This window comes from Patiria miniata, unplaced genomic scaffold, assembly GCF_015706575.1.
Source record: "Patiria miniata isolate m_02_andy unplaced genomic scaffold, ASM1570657v1 HiC_scaffold_15, whole genome shotgun sequence".
In the NCBI taxonomy this organism is placed as follows: domain Eukaryota; kingdom Metazoa; phylum Echinodermata; class Asteroidea; order Valvatida; family Asterinidae; genus Patiria; species Patiria miniata.
In genome coordinates, this window is record NW_024037053.1 from 1,336,765 (window position 1) to 1,348,056 (window position 11,292).

The 11,292-nt window shown below is 37.1% G+C and overlaps 1 long non-coding RNA gene across 1 annotated transcript; it reads right to left on the reverse strand.

The window, feature by feature from the left end:
• Positions 1-249: 249 nt before the first annotated feature.
• Positions 250-3,396, reverse strand: LOC119722343. The gene is made up of 4 exons (XR_005270436.1): positions 1,852-3,396; positions 1,536-1,675; positions 1,211-1,362; positions 250-1,042 (listed from the first exon to the last, which is right to left on the reverse strand). It is a non-coding gene; the product is annotated as an uncharacterized LOC119722343 (long non-coding RNA).
• Positions 3,397-11,292: the final 7,896 nt, after the last annotated feature.

Genomic DNA, 11,292 nt, shown 5'->3' on the forward strand with positions numbered 1-11,292 from the left:
ATTAAAATTTGGTAAATGTAATGATTTTTTAGTTGGGTGCACGTGTTTGAACCTACACAAATGCCCCCCCCCCCACCCCAGCCTTCGCAAATCTTGTTACTGCGTTGCTATATTTAAGACACATTTTAACAAGAAGATAAATTTTAATTCTGCAGAAACTCCTTTATCCTTTAAAGTCAGTTATTTCAGACTTTTTTCTCTAGCTTCTTCCGATCAATTTCCTATTGTGGCCAAATCTAAAAGCCTTTGATATGTGTTTGTCAAGTTGCATTGCTGCAGAGTGACCACATTTTCATTGTCGATGTTAACGGCATAGATCATTTACTCATTGTGGTAAGTTTCAAATCTGCTCTTAAATCGGCTTAATTCCGCCAGAACAATGGGCCGTAAGTTTTACAGGGCATGCAGGAGTCGGGTTCTCGCGAACAGTTTCAGGAAAATCAACGCATTGCAGTCAACTGCATGGGCCTGATGGGTAAATTTAAGGCATACCGACCAGTTTAGACGTTCAAGGCGCCATACATAATTAATTCAGTGTTCATTGGGCCCATGAGAACAGGTTATCTGATCTTATATTTCTCTCGATAGATGAGTGCCATTTTCGGAAAATGTCATCCAGTGATCGGTCTTGATGTGTAACACTAATAGATTCAATCACTTGAGAGACTGTCAAACATTTAAAATAAAACGACTGAAAAATATAGTGTTTTAAACTCGAAAAATAGAATCCCAATGAAACTCGGACTGACTACGACCTAAGGTACTGACTGACTCAGGCTAAGGTACGACTTAAACCAATTGATTAAATAAGCCGACATCTACATGCTTGGCAGGATTTCGGCGGGATTTCGAAATGGGATGGTGTCATCATACATCCCTCGGATTAGTCGGACTTTTTGGGAGAAACGTATGGGAACTTTCAGGAGCTAACTATTGTAAAACTCATCAGTCAGTGAATTCGTGTTCCTAGCTGCCCTAGCAAACAACTGCACTCCTTTATGTTTTGTCATCGTCTCTGCTGCTTGTACAAAGCAAGAGAAATCTGCAAAGATAAAAGAAATATATTTAATATTTTACTTTTTCGTTCACATTCGAAGCACAACCAATTCCAAACTATCGGATTGAGAACAACATGCCACTTCTCGAAGACTAAGAAAAAAATTTGAAAATGAATAAATGAAAAATACATCTAATCCCTTTTGCTTATTACCTCAAGAATTGGTGAAGACTTGCTCTGCAAGCAGGTCATCAGTCCTTCCGTCGGTCCTCCTCCCTGCTTCCGGTTCCTTGGAATTCAGAATTGATCATATCTTTGTCCAGAATGATATCTCATCTCTGCTGCTTATACGAAGCAAGAGGAATCTGCAAAGATAAAAGAAATATTTTTAATATTTTACTTTTTCGTTCACATTCGAAGCACATCCAATTCCAAACTATCGGATTGAGAACAACATGCCACTTCTCGAAGACTGAGAAAAAAAAATGAAAATGAATAAATGAAAAAAAAAAAAAACTAAATCCCTTTTGCTTATTACCTCAAGAATTGGTGAAGACTTGCTCTGCAAGCAGGTCATCAGTCCTTCCGTCGGTCCTCCTCCCTGCTTCCGGTTCCTTGGGATTCAGAAGTGATCGCATCTTCGTCCAGAATGATATCTCATCTTGTAGACCGTCATCTCTGCCAGAAGATTAGAAGGAACACACAGTCATGTAAGAAAATGTGTGCGGGACATTATTTTCCTCTAGATTTATTTTTTTTAATATAAGGCATCATTAATCGCAGACACATCAAGCAGAGCAACTTGAAACATCCTAAGACGTTTTTCGAAAGGAAAACAACATTAATATTTTTACCTGGGAAATCAGTGATGGGATGCCCGGCAAGCAGGGTCCTCAGTCATCCGGTGTTCCTCCTCCCTGCTTCCGGTTCCTCCGTGTCATCAGCTTTTGACATGAGCACTCTGGTTAACTGGTCCTTCTAATCTAATTGCAAGTTGCTGAAAATAAAAGAAGTCTTCCTAGCGGAGCTAGGTTATGTTACTACATGTACAGTGGTTTCCTGATCAAATTTGTGGTGCTGTGGTATAAAGAGAAGGAGACGTATATTAATGGTCCTTACCTGACCACTATTAAGATACACTCATAGAAAAAGGGTAACTTACTTTAGGTCTGTAAATGGTTGCAAAGTATCTAACATGTAGACGGTGAAGATAATCCAGTTAGTGGCCCCTACCTGACCACTAGTGGATTCAACCGTTGAGAAAGAAAGCTTAGGTTATTCTAAATATATATGGCCTATACTGATCGCGAAGATGATAATTCCAGTATGGACATTGGACAAAGCAACGCGCACCGGTTCAAAGGGAAACAACATTCACATTGCAGACCAGTTTTGATCGGACTTATCAGAATTGAAAATTACCATCGATCAAAACCTCAACTTGTGTTGTGCTTGTTAAAAAAAAAAATCAACTGATGAACATTGTTTCACCCTGTAAGTTCAGGTTATATACTATACAGAGCGATTATAAAGTGTATCCGACGTAACAGGCGTCATTACACCTGATTTACAATCAACTAAGTTGACACAATGGCCCTAACACAAAGGCAATTATCGATCATTGCGAATCGGATATAAAACAAATCACAAACAATAATGATACATGTCAGTAAGACACATTACTACAAGGATCAGAGACTATTATCACTTGTCGCAAAATAATCATGGAATCATTGAAACCATCATTCTGATTACGTTTCACGACCGTAATGTTTAACGGAATGCGTAAGAGCTGCACATGGCCCTATACATGTAGAGCAATATATCTCCAAGAAAATTTTGTCACATGGACAAATAAAGTAGATATTTAAACATGGCCCAATAGAGTATTTCACTCCATGAACCACAGTGAAGTTACAACAGGTGAGGAACACATAGAGTATACAAGAAAACGTAGATCCACCATTAATCAAATAGCTATTGATACTTAACTGCACCACATGGCCCTAAAATAACTTTGCATAATTAGATATATATGTTACAAAAACAAATTAAGACATGTTCACATGGCCCTGGAAACCTGTACATAATCTGTCAACATAAGTACAGAGGATAACGCAAGAAAAATTGGGTTTGGCAGAAATCTCTACAAAATGGCGATGAAAGTTTTGAACACATGGCCCCATGATTTTTTTTCACAATGAGAATCAATGTAGAACGACGACAAAATGCACGATAGATGCGACTGGAATTTTAAAAAGTTTGATTCGTACACACGGCCCTGAATATCTAACACGAATTGTTACGAACGGAAACAAACATATATTCCGTACAAACGTGACCGTATTCATCCCAGCTCACAATACCTATACATGTAGAGGATTTTTTTTAACAATAGATCTCCAAGAAAAACTTTTGTCGCACAAACAAATAAAGTAGATTTAAAACATGGCCCTTTAGAGTATTTTACTTCATGAACCACGGTGAAGTTGCAGGTGAGGAATACACAGGGTACACAAGAAAACGTAGATCGAACATTAGAGCTTTTTTAAGCTTCAAAATAGCTATTGATACTTAACACATGTCCATTCACGGCACCACATGGCCCTAAAATAATTTTGCATAATAGACAAATGTTTAACAAAAACAAAGTAAGACATGTTCACATGGCCCTGGAAACCTGTAAATAATCTGTCAACAAAAGTACAGAGGATAACACAAGAAAAATTGGGTTTGGTAGAAATCTCTACAAAACGGCGATGAAAGTTTTGTACACATGTACCCATGAACCACGGTGAAGTTGCAGGTGAGGAATACACAGAGTACACAAGAAAACGTAGATCGAACATTAGAGCTGTTTTAAGCTTCAAAATAGCTATTGATACTTAACACGTCCTTACCCTGGACCACATGGCCCTAAAAACTTTGCATGAATAGAAAGATATTTTACAAAAACAAAGTAAGACATGGTCACATGGCCCTGGAAACCTGTAAATAATCTGTCAACATAAGTACAGAAGATAATAAAATAAAAGAAATGGGCGGGCAGAAATCTCTACCAAAGTTTTGTACACATGGCCCTATGATTTTTTTTCACAATGAGAATCAATGTAGAGCGACGAGAAATGCTCGATAGATGCGACTGGAATTTTAAAAAGTTTGATTCGTACATATGGCCCTAAATATCTAACACGAATTGTTACGAACGGAAACAAACATTATATTCCGTACAAACGTGACCCTATTCATCTCAGCTCACAATACCTAAATATGTAGAGGATTTGTTAACAATAGATCTCCAAGAAAAAAAATTGTCGCACAGACAAATAAAGTAGATTTTAAAACAAGGCCCTTTAGAGTATTTTTTCTTCATGAACCACGGTGAATTTGCAGGTGAGGAATACACAGGGTATACAAGAAAACGAAGATCGAACATTAGAGTTTTTTAAGCTTCAAAATAGTTATTGATACTTAACCCATGTCCATTCACGGCACCACATGGCCCTAAAATAACTTTGCATAATTAGAAAGATATGTTACAAAAACAAAGTAAGACATGTTCACATGGCCCTGGAAACCTGTAAATAATCTGTCAACATAAGTACAGAAGATAACGCAAGAAAAAATATGGGCGGGCAGAAATCTCTACCAAAGTTTTGTACACATGGCCCTATTTTTTTTTCACAATGAAAATCGATGTAGAACGACGAGAAAATGCTCGATAGATGCGACTGGAATTTGAAAAAGTTTGATTCGTACATATGGCCCTAAATATCTAACACGAATTGTTACGAACGGAAACAAACATTATATTCCGTACAAATTACGTGACCCTATTCATCTCAGCTCACAATACCTAAATATGTAGAGGATTTTTTTACAATAGACCTCAAAAAATAATTTGTCGCACAGACAAATAAAGTAGACTTTAAAACAAGGCCCTTTAGAGTATTTTACTTCATGAACCAAGGTGAAGTTACTGGTGATGAATACACAGGGTACACAAGAAAACGTAGATCGAACATTAAAGCTTTTTTAAGCTTCAAAATAGCTATTGATACTTAACACATGTCCATTCACGGCACCACATGGCCCTAAAATAATTTTGCATAATTAGAAAGATATTTTACAAAAACAAAGTTGGTCACTTGGCCCTGGAATCCTGTAAATAATCTGTCAACATAAGTACAGAGGATAACGCAAGAAAAATTGGGTTTGGTAGAAGTCTCTACAAAACGGCGATGAAAGTTTTGTACACATGGCCCTAGAATTTTTGTTTTCACAATGAGTTTCAATGTAAAACGACGAGAAAATGCACGATAGACGCGATTGGAATTTGAAAAAGTTTGATTCGTACACATGGCCCCTAACACGAATTGTTACGAACGGAAACACACCTATAATTATTCCGTACCAACGTGACCCTATTCATCTCACAATCATACCATTTTTTTTAACGGTAGATCTCCAAGAATTGTTTTGTCACACAGACAAACAAAGTAGATTTTTAAAAACGGCCCTATAGAGTTTTCACTCCATGAACCACAGTGAAGTTACAACAGGTAACGAATACGTAGAGTATACAAGAAAACGTAGTCCAACAGTAAATAGCTATTGATACTTAACACATGTCCATACACTGCACCACATGGCCCTAAAATAAATTTGCATAAAAAATTAGAAAGTTCCTGATGGAATCCTAACGCAAGAAAAATTGGGTTTGGCAGAAACCGTAGGGCGATGAAAGTTTTGTACACATGGCCCTAGGAATTTTTTAAAAATGAGAATCAATGTAGAACGACGAGAAAATGCATGATAGACGCGACTGGAATTTCAAAAAGTTTGATTCGTACACATGACCCTAAATATCTAGCACGAATTGTTACAAACGGGAAAAATATTTTGTACAAACATGACCCTATACATCTCACAATCATTGTCTTTAAATGTCAAGCAGGAAACATTATAATGTCAAGCAGGAGACATTATTGTGCAAGATTAAACAAAAATGTACAAATGTTGCATGTTTGGAAGAGAAGCAGAATGATTTTCTACACATGGCCCTACTCTGATTTCGACATAAAAATCCTTTCTAGATAGCTAGCAGGTGCTACGTGGTTAAGCAGTTTAAAGTACTTGTAATCGTGTACATAATCGTCTTCCAACTTGAACTCGAGTATTTTTTTTCGCACTCGAACTCAACACGAACTTGCAATTGTTAACGAACGATACATTTGTTATTTAATCTACACCTAATCCATATCCATCATAATAATGATTGACAGTCATATTTTTTCAGATTCCACGTCCTATGATTTTTCCGCATTTATTTACTAGCCTTGAGGCTTATCACCTTCTAATTTATTTATTTATGTCTTTTTGAAAATCGTTTTCAATTGAACGGAGATCAATCAAAAGATACACATGGCCCTATCAAAATTTCAAGTAGAAATTCATTCCCAGTTTAAACACCCATGCAGACATACATATGTTGTTTACTAACGCACCCATTTAACAGTTCGCACTCGGGCTCGAACACGAACTTTGTTCGCACTCAAACTCAAACACGAACTCGTTATCGTGAACGAACGATACATTTGGCGTTTTAATCCATACCCGCAAGTCCATCGTCGTATTTTCTTCCCAAACACAAATCCGACAAAATTAATGATTTTAAAAACAATAGAAACAATTTAATGATTAACACTAACTTTGTTTGCACTCGAGTTCAACACGAACTCGTAATCGTTCACGAACGATACATTCGCTGTTTTAATAAACCCGCAGGTCGATATCCATCGGTTTTATAGAACAAAATGATTGACAATCAATTTTTTTTTCCGATTTCACGGTTCTGCTTCCAAAATTTCTCCTCATTGATTTATTTTACCCTTGAGGATGTTTGCCTTTTATTTTATACATGTTACCTTTTTGAAAGTCATTTTCAATCGAATCGAGAGCGCGCTAGTGCTCATTTCGAATACATTTATATTGTCGGAATCGTACATTACCGACACCCAAAACGTTGGCATTGAGTAAAAAAAAAATACCTCCAATTTATTTTGCACATCCAAGCGGCAGTTTTTTTTTTATTCCTTTCCCATCTGAAACTTGGTAAGATTGTGTCTTAAGTAAGAATCGTGCGGGGAGGTTCCTTGGAAAATTATAATTATTATCTTTAACTCTCTTTGTCTTCTTTACAAACAATCTCTTAATTACATCAACTTAATACATTATAAAATTGTTGGCGATGTAGTACCCATCAAGGGTGTCGTTCTTCTCATTAGTAGCACCCATCAAGGGTGTCGTCTTCTCAAATGTGGCACCCATCAAGGGTGTCGTCTTCTCAAATGTAGCACCCATCAAGGGTGAGGTCTTTCTCAATAGTAGCACCCATCAAGGGTGTCGTGTTAATAAATACAGTATTAGCACCCATCAAGGGTGTCGTCCTTCTCAATAGTAGTACCCATCAAGGGTGTCGTCTTCTCAAAAGTAGCACCCATCAAGGGTGTCGTCCTTCTCAAAATGTAGCACCCATCAAGGGCGTCGTCTTTCTCAATCATAATGCATGGATATACTTAAACGGCATTCCAATGGACATTATCCAACAAACATTTTACAGGATTATTTCGAAAAAGTTTTAATGAATGCATAATGAACATCTTTACACCATTAATTCTTTAAGGTAATTCCTTTGTCTTTATACAAAAATAATCAGCAAACTTATTGTTCTGATGTGGCAAAGCTCAAGGCAATGCCATTGATTCGACATTGATTTCTGTTGATATGATAACATCTCCTGGGGTCCGTCTTCATCGCAGATTCTTCAGTTTGCAAAAGTCCAAAACCTTTTTTTACACTTAAACCGGCGGTATTATTGCCAATGCGCAAGGCATTGCCAGGATAATGTTGGTAAAAATTAATAACTTTCGTTCCCTCCCCAATTCCCGAAGTTCCTAATTGTCTCGCAAGCTGCTATTTGCTCGCTTTTTGCAGAACGCTAAAGCTCCCTAAACTATATTCATTTATTATTATTATTTTATTACAACCTGCTCTTTATACACTTGTTTTATATATTTATACATGTTTATATGTTATTTGTGTACATAGCTTTGCCTTAATCTTTTTCTTTAAAAGGGAAAACCTCGTCGAGTTTTTTGTGACCTTAAGATTTAAATTGATATACATTTTTATATTATTTTCCATTATTAGAAAAGCTGTTCTTATGATTTTCATGCAGTAAAAGATACTTATTTTATACTATAATTATATTTTAAAGAGCTCCGCAATAGCTATCAGTTGATAAAATCAAGTGTTTTTTTTATCACGGAAGGTAGACATCTATCATCTGTTTTAATGAAATAATTAACTGATTTGGTATCGGGAAATATGAATATCAAGATATCGTCAACCAGTGAATAATCATCTCTGGAATACGATATCCTACAAGATATCATCTACCCGAGAAATATTTGACTTTCTCGAGAAGATAACATCTCACCCACAAGATATAGTCAACCCGAAAAATATTACTTTTCCTCGAGAAGACGACATGTCACCTAAAAGATATCACCAATCCGTGATGAAATATTGTCTCGGAAAGACGACATCTAACCTACAAGACATCATCCACCCGAGATATATTTTTTTCTCGAGAAGATGACATCTGTCCAGCACGATATCTTCAACCCGAGAAATGTTTTCTTTCTTGGGAAGAGGATATTTCCCCTACAAGATATCATCGACCAGAGAATTTTGTTCTCGAGAAGACAACATCTCACCCTACAAACAAGATATCACCAACCCGTGATGACACATTATCTCGGGAAGACGATGTCTTATTTACAAGATATCATCAACCCGGGAAATATTTTCTTCTCGGAAAGACGGCATCTCACCTACAAGATATCACCAACCCGTGAACAGTTTCTCGGGAAGACGATATCATACCTACAAATAACATCGCGAAAACTACCCCAAAGATGTCCTCCTATTTTATAAATGACGGATGCTCATCAACCCACGTATTAACCTTGGAGCTCAGTAATGTGTTTATACTTCAGTGTATATTTCAAAAACCAAGTTGATATTAAAAAGAAATTTTCTTATATTAATAAGATTGTATTTTTTTCCAATTATAATGCACTACCTCGATACAGATTTTTATTCAACTATCATTAATACATTTTTTAACGATTAAGCTGCAATTTGCCCCAATGTTTTTACTGTGCCCCGAAAAGGTAATTTTTGTAACTTTGTAATTGTTTTGTTAATTAAAGGATTTTTATAAGTTAATTTTTACACCATGGCTGTGCCAGGTCACGCTCCCCTACGCTGCTGCTGGTGTGCTCGGCTGCCTACGCGCGCCATGTGCCTATACCCCCACCCACCCCGCCTTAATTCCTACGCCTTAACCTTAATCTTTATCGTTCACTTAATACAATCATAACTTTTCCTTATTTTCCTTCGTCCAAACGTCGAATTCCGCTGGTCTCAACAGCCAGTTCTCTCCAATTCGTATGAGCTTCAAATAATTCCGTCGGCTATCTTTTAAAATCTAAATTTATACAATCATAATCAAAATAATTCAGCTCTCCATATTTTTTCTTCCGTTGTCCTCTTGAACTTATTGTAGCAGTTATAATATAAAAAAAAGTTACCCAAGAGCTAATGGTGTAAAGTTCATTATTTTGAGCAATTTGTACAAATTTGAAATCCGTGGATACATTGTCCATAAAATGTATTTTTGTCCATTGGAATGCCGCCATATAATACTCTTAAAAGTGTGCTTGCATTAAATAATTTCAGGTTAATGATAAAATCTGTTGGCTCCGTTGTTAACTCCTCGAATTCATGGTGTTCAGGTTTCTCATTTCATCTTTAAATCATTAAATAAAAGCTCGAAACTATTTGTCCTGTTAAAATTTAAACCAGTGATTTTAATACAATGATAACAAACAGGCAAACCAAATTCCAAGGAACCCTCCATCCTTAACCTAAACATGTTTACTCCAACTGTTGAGTAAACCCCTAAAAAGCCCCTTGCTGGAATGTCTTTGAAAGTTTAGCAAAGACGGTGCACCTGGCCGCATACCGCGCGCGCGGCCTTTCGACTTTTCGACCAATAAAAATCCTCGGAGTCTATGAACACGCCCACACTACGCCGGCCACGAGCGTCTCACGTGCTCGACTCCGGCACTGGCTCTCGATTTCGCTCGTGAAGCAATGCGTGAAATGCACAATGCACCAAAAGGCACATACATGACTTTTGTATATATTTTTGACAAAAATGTCGTAGGTATTCACATGCAAATTACTCTAAGTCAAAAGGGCTTTCGCCTACAGGAATGGCATGTCAACGTACAATGTTTGGCAATGCAAGACAAACTCAATGTATAGGAGACTCAAAATGGACGCCATTTTGTTGGCAACAAACACACATGTATCATGCTTATTCTAATAATATCTAGATATATTAAAATGAGATACTTAAAGAGAAGATTTTATCGCACAATATAAAAACAAAGCAAAGCACAACCTCATGTACAAATTGCAATACACTTTGCTTATTGTAAATAACATTTTTTTTTAAATGCATTAAATGCGATTTAAGGATCAAACTCAAAGAGAGGAATTTTTATGGCTCCACTTTTAATACTTGGAAGTGAGGTTTAAAATGCAAGCGGAAATATCAGCTGCCTTATTGCTCAAAATGCAGAATATTGAGATGCTTTTTCCTCTTTTGTTTCTGTGTGACCGGAGAAGATAAAGTGTCACTCACCTCGGTAGTTTCTTATTTAAAGTGGGACTTACCCCCGACGAACTCCAAAAGCTTGACTTCAGTATTTTCCAAAACGTCATTCAGATCATTCGACAAAGTTAATATTTCACAAAAAATCCATGTGTCCACTCAGTTCAGTTCAGCACAAAATGAGCATTCAAAGGAATGCAGTTGGAAGCCCGTTTCAGTTCAGTCTCTAAAACAAAAGTTATGACAAGTTCTGTAGGCCTACAGCAAAGTTCAAGTCAGTTTTTCAATAATGGGTGACGATGCCGCCACAATGTCTGTGTCGAAATGCTGCAGTGACCCCTTACATGAGGCCGGTTTTCTGGTCGAATTGCAAGACTCCAAGCGTCCACATTTGATGTTTTTCGCGACCATGACGACTCCAGGGTATGATGTACAAGTTTCCGCGTTGGGGGCTTGAAGCTGGACGGTAGACTCGGAGGTTAAAGTCTCAAGTTGCTGGTGAATTTTGAGGCATTTTTTGTGCGACTGACCAAAAATAGCGGGA